A 17154-nucleotide genomic window follows, 5' to 3' on the forward strand; every position below is an offset into this window, starting at 1 on the left:
CTCGGTCCCTTGGGGACAGTCAATCTTAGGACACAGTAGACCCCTGACACAGTCCACTGAGTCCCCCACCCTTGATTAACATTCACAGGTGCATCACCCCTCTCTTATGGCCCCAGTCCCTCCTCAGAGGACCTGGAGAACTGGGGCCCACCGAAGGAACTGGAAGCACCCTCTGCGGTCCCGAGCCCCTGCAAGGCCTGCTTCTTGGCAGGTAGAGGCAGCAGGGTCAGAGAAGAGTTGGGGGAGAGCTAGGCCTGGGAGAATGCGGAACCAGTGCTCCAGAGCAGAGCTGGCCTTCCACGCAGGCAGAGCGGTCCACATCATGGAGGACACGGCCCGGCCTGGAGGCAGGAGTCCCCGCTGCTCGTTACTCTGCTCCCCTGCTCTGTACTGAATGGATCACAGGTCTCCAGAAGAAGCATGCAGGACTGCTACCGAGCCTCCACATGACAGTGAGTAAGTGACCGCAACAAGCTTCTTCTAGTTCTAAGAATATAAATTCCCTCCCAGTGGCAGTCCTGCTCTCTAACAAATACTCACAGCCTTAGGTGTGGCTCTAGCAGGGAAGGAGAAGGTGGCCCGTCCCAGGGACCGTCAGCTCCAGGACATGGTTGGCGCTGGGTTTCTGATGCTTCCCGGGTCTGATCAGTCCCACAGCTCCATCACCACCCGGTGCAGCTAGGAATGGAGCAGCAAGCCCCAGGCGGGGGTCCAGCCCACACAGAGGCCCTCTTCCCCAGGCCTGCTTGGTGCTCATCCCTTTCGGCCTGCATTATTCTCCGAAGGGGGCACAGTTTCTGCAGGATGGTAATGCAATGTGGCATCCCATTAGCCGGCACCTGCCCTCACTGCCCACCTTCCTCCCCTAGCCCCCACACACATCAATGTTTAATTGAATTTCCAGTGTCGGAGTGCAAGTCACATCTGTTTCAGGGTCTGGGGATGAGGTGAGCAACGCCCACCAAGTCTCCCATGATGGGGGAGCCCCACCACACAAGCACCCTGTCATCCCAGCCCCGCTGCCCAGGCACAGCTCTAGGTTGGCACATTCAAATCCCCCAGGTTCACACATTTTTTTAAAATGGGGGATTTCCCTGGAGGGAGAAGAATCTGCCTGCCAATGCAGGGGACATGGGCTCAATCTCTGGCTGTGGGAGAGTCCCCATGCCGCGAAACAACTAAGTCTGTACTTCACGAATACTGAGCCTGCACTCTAGAACCTGCGAGCCGCAATACTGAGGCCCATGCACCTGGAACCTGCACTCTGCAGCAAGAGAAGCCGCCTCGATGAGAAGCCCGTGCATCACAGCTAGAGTAGCCCCTGCTCACCGCAACCAGAGAAAGGCCCATCCAAAGCATGAAGACTCAGCATAACCAAAATAAATAAATAAAATGGAAGGAAAGTCTACTTGTAGGACAGAAAAGGACGGAGGTCAGGGGGAGCACGTGGCAAGAGGATTCCACAGGGACAGATGAGGAGGGGGTTGGGGGGGGTGCCCTGGCAGAACTGACCAAGGCAGGGCTCGCCAGCTGTGGCTTCCGTCTAGAGACACCCGCCCTCCGCAGGGTCCCAGGGCAGCCTCTCCAAGGTTAATAATTTACCTACACTTTCTTGCTCACTGGTGTCCCAACCAAAGCCATCCAACCGGGGAGTCCATGAGAACAGCGTCCACAGGGAGTCAGAACCCTCATGCTGAAAGGGAAGTCAGCCTAAAGAGACAGACTGAAACTAGGGCAATCCAGTTCAGACTGGTCCCAACTGGCTGCAACTCGACCTAACTGATTCAAGCTGGCTTGAATCAAACCAGACCTGGTGGGGCCAGCACAGAATGTGTGGAGTTGGCCAGGACTGGATAAAGCGGAATCAAACTGGTTGTGACCTGCTCAACCCACCTGGAGCCACTGGAAGGTCAACCAGTCAATACCTTTCCTTTGTGTTGGCCTTTGCTGGAGATGTCTTTATTTATCCCTTCCTCTTCAAACTTTCTGGATCCTTTTGTTTACAGGATGCCTTCTGTAAACCAGTTTTCAGTCCACATTGCATCACATTCTTAGGATATGTAACGTTTGTATTATCACTGCTGCTAAGGAGATTACATGGTTAAGTGCAAGGGCTATCAACTGCCTGGGTTCAGGTCCCCACATCTAGCCGTGAGATCTTCAGTAAGTTATCTAATCTTGCTTACTCGCATGTGTTAAAAAAAAAAAAATCCGCTCATTACAGGACTTGCCTCATAGAGTATAGTTTTGAAAACTGAAATTCTGTAGTGCATATATTAGCACTGTGCCTGATACCTAATAACCACTTAATACATGTTATTCCTATACTATTATTATTCCTTGAGTCTGACCTCATATAACACAGCCTCAGGTGATCAAGACTCGGACTCCCACACTACCTCTTCCTTAGGGAGTGAACTGGAATAATTCACTTAACTTTCCTTATGCTTCAAAATCCTCAGCTGAAAATGAGGGTACTAGTGCCTGCCCCAAGGGTTGTTTTGAGGGTTAAATAAAATGAACCACATAAAGCACTGAGCACCATGCCTGGAACATGGTAAACAGCACGCCATACATGTTAGCTATATTACATTAACGACTATACTTCAATAATGCTAACTCTGCATGACATGATTTATGAATATGAACTCAATCTCATGGCAACCCTAAGAGGTAGGTGCTATTATTATTGCATTTTCAGGAGAGGAAACAGGCTTGGAACATATGACAGTGCCTGGTGACTTGGGAAATATTTTAAGAAGGAAAATAAATTATACATTTGTCAAAGTGGAGGGCAGTAGGCAGAAGGCTTGGGAGGCAGGCAATGATTTAAAAGAAGCTTGGCTTTGAAGTCAAGTAAGCCTGGACTCATGTCCCCAGTTCAAACACTTCCTAGGCCCAATGTCCTCGTCTGTCAAATGGGAATAACAATCCTTATCTCATAGAATCATGAGGGTTAAATGAGGGTTAAATGTGCAAAGTAGGTGCTCAAAAAATGTAAGCTTCCTCTCTTTTCTTCTTCCTCAGGGACATTAGGCCTTCAAAGTGGTGTGTATCTACCAGATGAACAGGTAAAGATATGGCACACGCATGCAATGGAATACTGCTCAGCCATAAAAAAGAACTAAGTAATGCCATTTGCAGGTACACGGGTGGACCTACAGACTACCATCCTAAGCAAGTCAAAAAGAGAAAGACAAGTCCCACATCACTCATAATGTGACATCTCAAACGTGCCACGTATGAACCTGTCTACAAAGCAGAAACAGACTCACAGACACAGAGAACAGACTTGCGGCTGCCAAGGAGGAAGGGGATGGGGGAGGGACGGACTGAGAGACTGGGGTTAGCAGATGGAAACTATTATATAGAGGATGAATCACCAAGGTCCTACTGCACAGCACAGGGACCTGTATTCCATATCCTGGGATAAACCACCATGGAAAAGAATATTTTAAAATGTACATATGTGTATAACTGAACCTCTTTGCTGTACAGAGAGAAATTAACACAGCATTGTAAATCAATTACAATAAAAATTCTTCAAATTTTTTTAAAAACTCAAAGTGGCATACCTCTACACAGTGACACTTGTGTGGGATTGTGTTTAGAGGACATCTGCCCGCATGTGCTGTCCACCTCTAGTGCGGCATCTGTGCAGAGGTCACCCTCCCTCGCCTCACACTGAACACCCACCAGCAGAGAGACACGGCTCCTCACTCTCCCATCTTCTTGCCCAGGCGTCTGCTGGAACCAAGCAGAGTTATGGGAGGAACCATGCAGACAGATGTGACAAGCTGCATCTCAGGCCAAACATACCTGTTGAGCGAACACCAGTGAGGAAGGGGAGGGATGCCCGCGGTGGGTGGGGTGAGCATCCTTGGAGGGATGCTACAATATGGCTAGATCTGGAATGTCTGGCCCTGAACCCAGGAGGGCCTCCTTGATCCCACATCAGCAAAATCCTCCCCGTGACCACCTTGGGTTGAATCCCTTTTGGGATGATCCTCCTCTCAACTCTCCACCTGGATGGATAGGGCAACAATATCCCTTGACCCCACTGATGATGATGATAATAATGATGAAAATGATGACATCTGGCATTTATTTTCAACACAGTGTGCCAGACTTTTTATAAAATACACTATTATATCCTCAGAATCTGAGAGACCAGGACTCCTATCTCGATCTGACTAAAATCCACAGAGGATATGTAACCAACCAAGGAGACACAGCTGGTCAGTAAGGGAGCTAGAGATTTCAATCCACATTTGCTCATTCCAAAGGGGATATTTTCTGTCTCTATCTTGATGGACCCAGAAGTTCCTTTTCTTACTCCCTTACTCAGCAAAGATTAACGCCCTCTGTGTGGTAGACTGGGCCCTGGGGGTGATATAAAGAATAAAACATGCTCAGTAACCTTAAGGAGCTCAAAGTTAATAATAAGAATCACCACCAGGGCTGACTGAGGAGGGATGGGCTTGACACGAGGCATTGCACTGGTGATGGAATGGGCTTGGAGCCCACTGTGAATACGCAGCATGACGGCCTGTTAGTCGGGTTTGCTAGGCTGTGCTACAGTAACAGCGACCACGACAGCAGAAATGTCAGCGACTTAACACATGCAAGTTTATTTCGGCACCTGCAAAGTCCACTGCGGGCCCAGGAACCCTTCACGATCACTCCCTCTCCACTAGTGACTCAGGGATGCAGGCTTCCTGTGTCCTATAGCAATGCCATCTGGAACACATGGCTTCCAAGTCTCCATGGCCAGGAAAAAGAAATGTCATTCACTGGCTCTTAAATGTTTCACTCCAGAGTGTCACATATAACTTCAGTTCACAGACCCCTGGCCAGATCGGTCACATGGCCCTGCATGGACACAGGAAGTTAGAAATACAGGCAGCACGTGAATTCAGTAAGAAGCAAATGTCTCTGCCATAGAGTGAAATTATTCATCCAGTTGGGCTGTACCATTAAAGGTCTAATATCCAACCAGAAGAAGCTGATGGTTCTATTCAGCAATGCCACTTTCAAACTTTAACTAGATTGCTATTCTGCAACTTGAGGCGTTGTATTTTCAGAGCCTCCCAGACGGAAGGGACTCCCAAAAAAGAGAGGAGACCAAGTTGAAAAGGGGATTTGAAGTCTACTCTGAGGAAGAGTTGAAAAGATTCTTGGTCTGGAAGAGGATAAACCTCCAATCTCGAATTTCAGATTCTTGAAGGACTGCCATGGGGCAAAAACTACTCTGTGGGTCTCCTAGGTACAGAGCTCAGAGCAAGGGAAGTTACACAGACAATTCCCAGAGGCACAGTCAGAGCAGAGCACTTTTCAAAAGACTGCTATAGGAGAGAGTGAATTCCCTGTTGCAGGAATATGCAAGCAGAGTCCAGAAAGTCATTTGATTTGGTTGCTTCGATTCTTCAGGTATCTGAAGAAGTTGAAATAAACATACAATAGTAGGCCTTACAGAGAGAGTTCAGAGAGCAAGGGTAGGGAGCACAGCTCATTCACACTCTAAGCTTGGCGTCACAAGGCATCAGAAAGGACACCAGCCCTCAGAAACCCTATTAGTCAGCTTAGGCTAGGCTTCGCAACACTAACAGCAACAACAACAAAGAAGCAAAAGCTTCACAGTTTAACAAATTTCTCTGGGGCAGGGTAGACTGTCCAGAACCCTCCTCCCTGGGCTCCTCCAGTAAGAAGCTTTGTTGTCTGGGTGCCTCCCACTCTCAGGGACACTTATGAAGGACACCCAACGTGAAAACAAATAAAAGGAAATCACCCCATCAGAGCTATAAGTAATAATCAATAATTCAAAGCCTTGATAAAGTCTTGCTGGAGAGCGTTTCAGAGAGAAGGCACGGGCTGAGTTTCATGGTTAATTCAATGTCAATTAGCTGATTGCTAACTTCCCTCCAGCGAAATCGCATGCAGTGCAGGGCAGAGAAATCAAACGTGCTCTCGCTTTAACAAGCCTGGCGTTTCAATCATTCATCTCTGGCCGCAGGCTCAGAACCAATGCCAACAGACGTTCCTTCACAGCTTTATCAACCATTTCTGCACGTCACTGTTTTCTCAGCTGCCCTTAATTGTCCCAGGACCATCTCTGGGAACCATGGCTACTTGAAATCTGAAGTCAAGAGAATAGCTTTCTGCTTCCTGGAAGGTATGGGACCCACGGCCCCTGAAACTCAGTTTCCCCCTGAAGAGCTCTTCCTCCAAGGGGATACTTCCATCAGTCAAGGTGACAAAGCACGCAACAGAAATGGCAAAGAGACTGGTCCATAGTAGGTGCTCAACTCAGGTAGTTTCCTCTGCCCTCGCAAATCCTTAGATGGCTACCTTGCTCGTCTCCAAGCTGCTGTAGAAGCTATGCCTTCTTCAGCACCATGGCCAGAGTCTCTGCCCAGAGGCTAAAAATGGCAGGAGCGGATCAAGATGAGAAGATGCTGCAGGGCTCAGAGTTGAGGGGTGGTGGGGCGCAGTGGGGCATTCAGTGTGAAGGAATCCTGGGGACCAGTGAAGCCCACTGCTTTCCTTTGCACAGGAGGAAACAGGCCAGAGAGGACAAAGGACTCTCCCTGGATCACAAAGATGCTGGATCTCCAAGCTCACAATCCCCACATCTCATGCCGTCCCACAGAAGGCGAGGTCAGGATTCTGGGTCGCTTCTGTTTTCTAGGAACTCCCTAGGGTGTGAGACACAAAAGAAGAGTTACTGGTGTACAGGGAGACCCCATGAAAGGGCTGCCTGGAGGAACAGCCGGCTGCAGGAGGCCTAGGCTCTCCCTAGGGGTTCAGCCCTGGACCACAACTCTTAGCAAGTGTCCTTTGCCCATCTCTCCTCCTCACAGTTCTGAGTTGGGGCTATAATGGATCATTCACATGCCTAGCACTGTGCACAGCACTACGACCAGGGTAGGAAAAGGCTCCCTACACACACCCAGCACCTTCTCTTGGCAAGCTGACATCTCTCTCTCACAAGTGTGTGGCATGCAGTGATGGTTCATTTTCTGTGTCAACATGACTGGGCTAAGGGGTGCCTAGATAGCTGGAAAAAAACATTATTTCTAAGTATGTCTCCAAGAGCATTTCCAGAAGAGATCCACATTTGAGTCAGTAGATGGAGTAAAGAGGGTCACCCTCACCAATGTAGGTGGGCATCACTCAGCCCACCAAGGGCCTGAATAGAGCAGAGAGGGCAGAGGAAGTGTTAATTCTTTCCCTGTTTGAGCTGAGATGTCCATATTCTGCCTTCAGACTTTAGTTCTTCTGCTTCTCACACCTTCAGACTTAGACTGGGATTTATACCAATGAGTCCCCTGGTTCTCAGGCCTCCAGGTTTGAACTGGAAGTATACCACTGGTTTTCCTGGGCTTCCAGCTTACAGACGGCAGACGGTGGAACTTCTCAACATCCATAATCATGTGCTGCTGCTGCTGCTAACTCGCTTCAGTCGTGTCCGATTCTATGCGACCCCATAGACGGCAGCCCACCAGGCTCCCCTGCCCCTGGGATTCTCCAGGCAAGAACACGGGAGTGGGTTGCCATTGCCTTCTCCAATGCAGGAAAGTGAAAAGTGAAAGTGAAGACGCTCAGTCATATCCTACTCTTAGTGACCCCATGGACTGCAGCCTACCAGGCTCCTCCGTCCATGGGATTCTCCAGGCAAGAGTACTGGAGTGGGTTGCCATTGCCTTCTCTGATAATCACGTTCGCCAATCCCTAATAATAAACCTCTCACTCTCTCGTTCTCTCTCTCTCTATATATATATACGTATACACACACAGACACATACATATACATATATATACACCCTGTTCTGTTTCTCTTGAGAGCCCTGACCAATAAATATACCCATACCTTGTGGACTGCCCAGGTGTGAGGTGACTACAGAATTTTGTCCTGTGCAAGACTGAGGATGTTGTTTCCATGACCATGACCCCCTCCCCTACTCCCCTTCCCTGGGGGTGAAGGAAGGCAACTCTCTCAAGCCTCCTCTATCACAGACCAACCTTGAAAACATATGCTGTGCCAAGCAAGCTGACTTATGTCCCTTCCTCATCAGAGATCTGTAAGGTGTTTGCTTTTGAAGTGAAAAGTGAAGTCGCTCAGTCGTGTCCAGCTCTTTGCGACCCCATGGACACCAGGCTCCTCCGTCCATGGGATTTTCTAGGCAAGAGTACTGGAGTGGGTTGCCGTTTCCTTCTCCAGGGAACTTCCCGACCCAGGGATCGAACCCAGGTCTCCCACATTGTAGACAGACACTTTCCGTCTGAGCCACCACTTGATCTTAGCCAAAAGGCCAAGAAGAGGGGCAAACTACAGTCTCTGGTCTCTATTAGGCAGTGTAGCTTGACAGTGAAAACCTACGGTCACAGACACATGGGTTTGAATCCCACCTCCACCACATTCCAGCCATGAGATACTGAAAGAGCTATTTAACCTCTCAGAGCCCCAATTTCTTCATTTATAAAATGAGGATAATGATAGTACCGAACTTATAAATAGTTGAGAGGATTAAATGAGACAGCTCATGCAAGTGCTTCACACGGTGCCAGGTAAAGAAAAACTGTTTCATAAATAGCAGCGGTCTTCCTTTAGTAAAAATTTCTTTTGGAAAAATTCCAAGCCTCAAGGGCATCCCAGAAGTCTGTCCAGACAGAATGAGGCTCAATCTGAAGCAGTGCTCAGGGCCAGTCTGAACCTGAGGCCAACTCTCACTGTAAGGTCAGAGTTCAGGCTCAGTCTGAACCTAATCAAAGCTTTCCCACTGACTCACAACACAGCCTTGTGTGAAAGTCCCTTCCCTAGAAGCCTCAGTTCCCTTACCTGTAAAATGGAACAACGAGGCCAGCCAGTGTGCCCTCTGGAGGCAGTGGGCACCATCACATCATGCGTGTGAAGGCTGGTGTCAACCCCAGAGACCAGTGTCTCTCTCTGGTGTGACTTGCATCCCTCTGGACCTCGGGCGTTTCTCTCCATGTTTCCCTATGCCCATGTTGGAGAACATTCCCAGGGATCAGAGGGAAGGACACCCAGGCTATGCTGCTCTTCCCAGGGGTGGGGAACAGAAAGCATGGGATTCACTACACACACGTTAGCTGACTTCTCTGCACCGTGCCAGCTTCCTGCATTCACTGCTTGGTTTATTCGAGGAGACTCAGATGAGCCAGATCTGGGTTCAGCAGACCTGCCCAGACCAACAGGCTGAGCCCTTTCTCACTGTCTGGCTCGTACACTCTGCACCTCACTTGGTTTCTCTTTGTCTGTCCGTCTCTGCTGGACGGCTTGCTCCTCCGCCTCTCTGTCTCCTCGGGAGGTTGAGTCTCCATCTGATCCCCTGCCTCGGATTCAGTTGCTGCCCTTCTCAGTCCTGCTCTGTGCCCCAGGAGCCTGACCCCTGAGGACTGTACAGCTGGGGCGCCCCTGGTTGGCTTCAACCGGCAGGAGGCATGAGAAGAGATAGCAGGGTGGGAGGGGAGGGCAGTCAGGGATTCCTTCCCCAAGACTCCTCTCCTGGGCCACATTTTTCAAAAAGGCTGTGTTTCTCCACGACTACAGCATGCACGAGGCATTTGGTCCTTCCTGGCACCAGCCCTGGCTTTCTAAACTCCGGCCATGCCTTGCAAGTAGCCTGTCCATTCTGTTGCAGTCTCTATGTGAAAAGCATTTGAGGTGAGGTAAAGAATCTGCCTACCAATGCAGGAGCTGCAAGAGATGCGGGTTTGATCCCTGGGTCAGGAAGATCCCCTGGAGAAGTAAATGGCAACCCATTCCAGTATTCTGGCCTTGGATTCCAGAATTCATGAATTTCAGAATTTCACAGACAGAAGAACCTGGTGGGATGGGGGGTCACAAAGAGTCCAACACAACTAAGCGACTAAGCGCATGTGCGTGCGCGCACGCGCGCACACACACACACACACACACAGTGTGTCCTGCCAGGACCCTTACTGAACACACCTCAACCTACTCAACCAAAGAGGATGCTCTTTGGCATCCTCAGTATCTCTCAGTGTCTCTCCCCTGCAAGTTCTCCTGAATCCAGGGTGGGAAACACTGAGACTGCCTCTGTCACCTCTCTTAGAGAGACCCCTCCAGGATGCTGGGGTTGGGGAGGGGTTCCTGCTACAGACAGAGAGATCCAGAAGACCCTCTCATCTTCCTCACAGGCCAGAGAGAACTAAGGGCAGCTTATACCTCTGGTGGGTTATAGAATCCCTTTGCCACAAAGCAGGTAAAACATTTGATAACCTCTATTTCCTCCTTTATAACATAAAGAAATTCACTCTTCTTCCCAAGCTGTTTAGAGGATCTGGTGGGCTAAGGGATGTGATGTGGTCTGTAAACTACAACCATGACGCCGAGGTGGGAAATTATTACTGAGTTCCTGCCTCCGAGTTGCAAGGCAAATGGGGGAAAGAGTAGCAGGCCAACAGAAGAGCCAACATCTGATGTCTAGGGCTGCTCCCTGCCCCACAGACAAGGAAACGTCACTGCCTTCTGAAGAACATCAATATCCCAAGTGATATTGACATTGAGGTCGGAGCGGGAACCTAGCCGAAACTGGGAATGAGACTGTGGTTGAAATTTGGGCTGGGGTTAGATTTAGGATGGGGGCTGAGGCTTGTGGGCTGGAGTTGAAGTTAAGGTTAGGGCTGAGGAGGGAGTTGAGGCTGGGGCTGAAATCAGCATTGGAGATGGGTTAGAGGTTAAGGTCAAGGTTGAGGTCTGAGTGGGGTCTGGAGTTGAAGACTGATATCAGGCTGAAGCTGAGTCTGCCCTGAGTTGGGGTTTGGGCTTGAGGTTCCGGAATCTTCCCTGCGTGCACAGACCCCCACAGGGCCTTGGGAGTCTCACTGACCTACCCTGTAGAGGTATTGCCATAGTGACATCTCTTCCTTTGTCCCTCTGGGCTGACTACTTTATTCATTCATTTATTATTTCACTCAACCATTCAGTTAAAAATATACTGCTCATCTATTACATGCCGAACACTATCACGGATGTTGGAAATGCACTGTAAGCCAAGCAGACACAGCTGCTACCTCCATCGAACTTGCGTTTTTAAAGGGACGAAAGGGCTTCCCTGGTGGTCCAGTGGTTAAGAATTTGCCTTGCAATGCAAGGGACACCAGTTCAATCCTTGGCTCGGGAAGATCTCACATGCTGTGGAACAACTAAAACCGTGCCACAACTACTGAGCCTGGGCTCTACGGCCCTCAAGCCACAGCTACTGAAGTCCATACACCCTAGAGCCTACGTCCCACAAGAGGAGCCACTGCAAGGATAAGCCCACGCACCACACGAAAAGTAGCCCTCACGCACCACTAGAGAAAGCCTGCGTGAAGCAGCGAAGAACCAGCACCACCATAAATAAATACGTGGTGCTCAGTCGTGCTTCGGAGAAGGCAATGGCACCCCACTCCAGTACTCTTGCCTGGAAAATCCCATGGACGGAGGAGCCTGGTGGGCTACAGTCCATGGGGTCGCTAAGAGTCGGGCACGACTGAGCGGCTTCACTTTCACTTTTCACTTTCATGCATTGGAGAAGGAAATGGCAACCCACTCCAGCGTTCTTGCTTGGAGAATCCCAGGGGTGGGGGAGCCTGGTGGGCTGCCGTCTATGGGGTCGCACAGAGTCGGACATGACTGAAGCGACTTAGCAACAGCGGCAGCAGTCGTGTTTGGCTCCTTGTGACCCATGGATTGTAGCCCGCCAGGCTCCTCTGCCCATGGGATTTTCCAGGCAAGTATACTGGAGTGGGTTGCCATTTCCTCCTCCAGAGAGTCTTCCCAAACCAGGGATCTCGAACCCGTGTCTCTTACGCCTTCTGCATTGGCAGGTGGGTTCTTTACACCTAGCACCAAAGGAGAGGAAAGACAACAACCCAGCAGTCACAGAAACGAAAGCAAAGAAGTGCCAAAGACTGTGAATGAAAGGCCCAGGGAGCCATGCGGCAGCACAGCAGATGAAGGGTCATGGAAGGCCACTGGAGGTGATGAAAGCTCCCAAAGTGGTTCAGAGTTCATACCGGGAAAACAGATGACAGAAGGACAGACTCCTGCTAGTATCGGAGGAATGCTTCCTGCGAGGGGTGGCATTGTGCTAAATTCTTCATAAGCCCCTCCATTCATGAAGCTGGGAGGCAGCAGGGGCAATGGCTTTGGAGTCAGATAAACCTGGGCCCTAACCAGACTATCAAGGTACAAACCAGCTGAGCTGTGTACCTTGTACAAGCAACTTACCCTCTCCAAGCTTCCACCCCATTCTTTAAGACAGAGACAATAGTTCCTACTCTGAGGGCTTATATGAGGATTTAACATGATGTGTATAGGGACTTCTCTGATGGTCCGATGGTTAAGAATCCACCTTGCAATGCAAGGGGTGCAGGTTCAATCTCTGGTCGGAGAACTGAGATCCCACCTGCCTCGGAGCAACTAAACCCACACGCCACAACTACTAAGCCCGCGTGACTCAACTAAAGAGTCCGTGCCAGGCAATGAAAGATCCTACATGCCACTAAGAGCCAACACAGTCAAATAAATAAATATTGAAAAAAAAAGGGATGTATTTAAAGATCCTGGCATACATAAAGTACTCAATTCATGTTGGCTTCTCTCCCTTTTCCAGGGCAAGGGGAAGAACAGGAGCTTGCCACCAACAGCTGACACTCCACAGGCAGCAACTCAGGGTCCAGGTCTTCAGGCTGGAGCTGTCACCCCCGCAGGCCCAGGCATGATTTTTCCCTGGAGTTCGCACTCCCCAGAGTGCAGGCATGATTTACACAGCCATCGGGACAACTCCAAATTGGACTAAAACCTAATGACTGGAAACGAGATGAGTAATGAAATTCTACGCAGAAAATTTACAGGGGAGATTTATTAGGTGGGTTTTATTTACGATGCTGAGCACTTAGGGCTCTGGGGTGGGGTGTGGCACTGGACAAATAAATCCAGTCCACACACTTCCAACCCGGACATCACCTGCCCTGGCACCACCCCCATTCAGTGGTCCTGGACTGTAGATGGGTAGGAGACCCCTGCAGCACCCCTCCGGCCCAATGAACTCACACCGCACCCCCGCCACGCTGTGCCTTCCTTCGCTACCTCATTCCTGTACCACCAGGCTCTCCAGACCCTGAAACTCTCTCTTTGGGGAGAAAGCTGTATTGCTCTCGGGCAGGCTCTGCCTGGAGGCTGGACTTCAGGAAAACAAAGGGCAGTGGCTGGAATGCAGAAGCATCAGGAATGGCCGGTCCAGTGGTTAGCATCTAATGAATCGGACCTTGGAGTAAGTGTTCCCTGAGGCAGAAAGGACAGCAGAACCCCAAAGAGAAGGAGGGTGGCATTCCAGGCCAGCAGTACCCCTCAGGTAGGACGTACCATCAGAATAGGAGAGGAGTCTGGTAGGAGTCTGGAAGGGAAACTGAGGCAACTCTGTGCTGCACAAGAAGCCAAGGGCCCAGACAAGGGCTGCGAGACTGTTTTGCACTGTGGAACCCTCCCCTGCTTCTCCTGCACAGCTGTCCCTCTCCCAAGATGGAGGGATTTATAGGGAATTCTCTGCAGTCCAGTGGTTAGGACTCCATGCTTTCATTGCCGAGGAACCCAGCTCCATCCCTGGCCAGGAAACTAAGATCCCGAAAGCAGCCAAAAAATATGTATATATATTTACAGAATATAAATACAGAATACCCACCCTCCCTACTCAGCCATAAAAAGGAATGAAAGTTTGCCACTTGCAGCAACATGGATGGACTTGGAGGGTATTATGCTAAATGAAATAAATCAGACAGAGAGAAACAAATCCTGGATGGTATCACTTATATGGCGAATTTAAAATATAAAACAAGCGAGTGAATATAACAAAGAAGAATCAGACTTAGACACAGAGAACAAACTTGTGGTTACCAGTGGGGAGAGGGAAGGAGGAAGGGGCACGACAGGGGTAGGGGATTAAAAGGAACAAGCTGTTATGTATAAAATAAGCTAGGAGGATATATTGTACAACACAGGGAATATAAACAGTATTTTATAATAACTATAAATGGAGCCTAACTTTCAAAAACTGTGAATCACTATATTGTACACCTATAACTCACATAATATTATACATCAACTATAATTCAATAAATTAAAAAAAGGAAAAATACAGGGGCTTCTCTGATGGTCCAGTGACTAAAACTGCATTCCCAATGCAGGCGGCCCAGGTTCCATCCCTAGTCAGGGAACAATATCCCTCATGAAGAAACTAAGACCCGGCACAGCCAAACAAATAAATAAATAAAACTAAATATTTAAGTGAAATACAAGAATGAAAAAACATATACAATGTCTACTCATTGGACGGCTGTGAAGATGAAATGAATTGAATTTGCAAAGCTCTTCACACTGACCGAACAGTGATAAGCACACAATAACTGGCGGCTCAGACGGTAAAGAGTCTGCCTGCAATGCAGGAGACGTGGGTTCCATCCCTGGGTCGGGAAGATCCCCTAGAGGAGGGCAAGGCAATCCACTCCAGTGTTCTTGCCTGGAGAATCCCACGCACAGAGGAACCCAGGAAGTACAGTCCATGGGGTCGCAAAGAGTTGGGCTGAGCGACTAATGCTCCACTCACTTCAAAGGTTAGCCATTATTGTCACTGTTTTTATTTATTGTTATTGAAAATTAACAGGCAAAGGGGAAGAGTAAAGAATTCCGAGGAGCAGGCTGGGCAGCGGTTACAGGCAGAGTGCAGGTGCATTCAAGTTCAGAGCAGAGCCTTCCATACCCATCTCGGAGCAGAGCTTAATAAATGCCTAACAACTGTCTCTAGGGGTGGAGGACCCTGATCTGCAGTACCTGCTGATTTCTGTGGGGTAGATACTCCCACCTCATTTTAAACTACCAAGGTGATGTCACTGAATGAGATGTTGAAAGAGAAACACCAGCAGCCCCATAGGAGTGACCCCCAGCCTGCAGGCTGGCTCAGAGGACATACCCCACCCTGACCCCTGACAGGGCTGGCTCTATCTGTTCCCTGCCCTTGGCATTCACATTGGGCCCTAGAAGGGAAAAGGTTAGGCACAGGGGTGGAGGGCAGGAAGAGACAAGCTCGGATGTGGCCTGAGGTTCATGTGTTCCTGGGAATCTTGGGAGCCAATGTTGTGCTCTCTCTCTCTCTCTCTCTCTGACACACACATACACACTCTCACACTCACAAACTCACACACTCAACACACCCTTGAATCCTCAGCCCTGAGTCCCAGGGCCACTTGGCTACAGACACATGTGCCTCTAGGGAGGCCAAGGTGATTTGAGCCCATGGTATATCCCGGGGGAAACGAGGGACAGGGCCCTGCCCAGAGGCACACGTTCCAACCTCCCACGTGAATTCCCTTTAGAGGCCCAGGTCCCCTCCTGTGGGCTCAGATGGGGAAGTTCTAGAAACCAACTTCAGAGACTTGGGGCTGGGCCAGCCCCCACAGAGCAGTTCCACTGGAGGGGGCGGGGGCGTGGAGGGGCCCTGGAAGCTCCAGGGTTTGCCACCTTGCTCCCTCCCTCCCACCCGCCCTCCCCAGCAGGTTATCAGCGTGAAAACAGGAAGGCTGGCAGTGCTATTAATAATACATGAAGCGGCTCTGCCCCGAACAGGCAGGCAGAGGCGGAGAGGCAGCTCCAGCCCCAGGGAGGGAGAAAGCCAGGCTGCCTGGCTGAGTGGCAGGGCAGGGGTGGAGTGGGGGGGTCGGGGGGGCCCTCTCTTCCTTCTCCCATTTGCTTTGTGCACAGTGGACTCTCAAGGCTGGTGCTCCCTCTATGCTGCTGAACGTCATTTCCCTGAGCTGCTGCCTGGGTCTGGCTAAAGCTGTAACCAGCAGAGAAAATCTTCCACCCTGAATGCTGGAGTCCCAGGTCCTGGGATTTGGGAGACTACAGAGGACAGAGGAACAACCCAAGCTCCGGTGATCAAACAGATCCAGGTCCAAATCCCGGCCTACGCCCACCTACTATGTGACTTCAGACAAATCACTTTAGCCCTCTGAACTTCCGATACTTCACCTGCAAAATCAGAGACTACAAAGGAGAGAGGGAACAAAAAAATATGATGGGAAACCCCTGGCTTATATAGTAGGTGTTCAACAAATGGTATTTGGGGGGACTTCCCTAGTGGGGATCCAGTGGTTAGTAATCCCCTGTTAATGCAGGGAACATGGGTTTGATTCCTGGTCCAGGAAGATTCCACATGCTGCAGGGCAACTAAGCCCATGCGCCACAACTACTGAGCCTGCGTGCTACAACTACTAAGGCCTGTGCACCCTAGAGCCTGTGCTCCATGCAATGAGAAGCCCATGCCCCGCAATGAAGAGCAGCCCATGCTCACTGCAACTAGAGAAAGCCCATGCTCAGCTGAAAAAAAAAGATAGTTGGGTATTATTATTCCAGTGACTCTCAACTTGGGCAGGCTTCTTCCTTTCCTGGGCTTCGGTCTTTCCACCTATAAAATGAGGGTGTTGAACCAGGTGATCTCAAGAGCCTTCCAAGTGTCAGTGGGGTCTTCATAATTACAGGGCAAGGAATCACAGACCCCCCAAACACCCCACTGCTCTGGGAGCCCCCTGTCTGGATATGTCCTGCCCCCAGAATACACGTGCACTGAGACACAGAGTGCCTCTGTGATTCTGGTCCTCTCTGCCTCAGTTTCCCTAGTTTTGACGTAGAGACAGTAATCCCATCCTGGCTCCCTGGGGAAGGGGTGACCAGATGGCAGGGAGAGAAGTAAGAGCCAGAATGTCCCTGGGAGGGAGGAGCCTTGACTGTGGGTCTTCAGCAGAGAATCAGTGGGTTGGGCCCAGTGCCCAGGGAATATCCAGTCCTTTCCGCCACACTCATGCACACACTCTCATTCCATAAATACTTAAGGAGCCCCGCTGAGGTTTCGGTAGCAGTCATCTGTTGATTCCCCTTCTGCCTCCTTTGGTCCCTCTGAGGTTCCTTTCCAGCTCGTTTTCCCTAAACGGCCTTCTAAAGCAAGGGTCCCCAGTTCTGTTCTTGATACCTCCTCTCATGCCACACACTCCCCTGGGCCTTCTCCCACTCCCACAGATTTACCTGTCTCTTTGCCAATAACCCCCAACCTCCTTCCCTGGAGCAAACTGCCC

This window comes from Capricornis sumatraensis, chromosome 2 (assembly GCF_032405125.1).
Source record: "Capricornis sumatraensis isolate serow.1 chromosome 2, serow.2, whole genome shotgun sequence".
Lineage (NCBI taxonomy): Eukaryota > Metazoa > Chordata > Mammalia > Artiodactyla > Bovidae > Capricornis > Capricornis sumatraensis.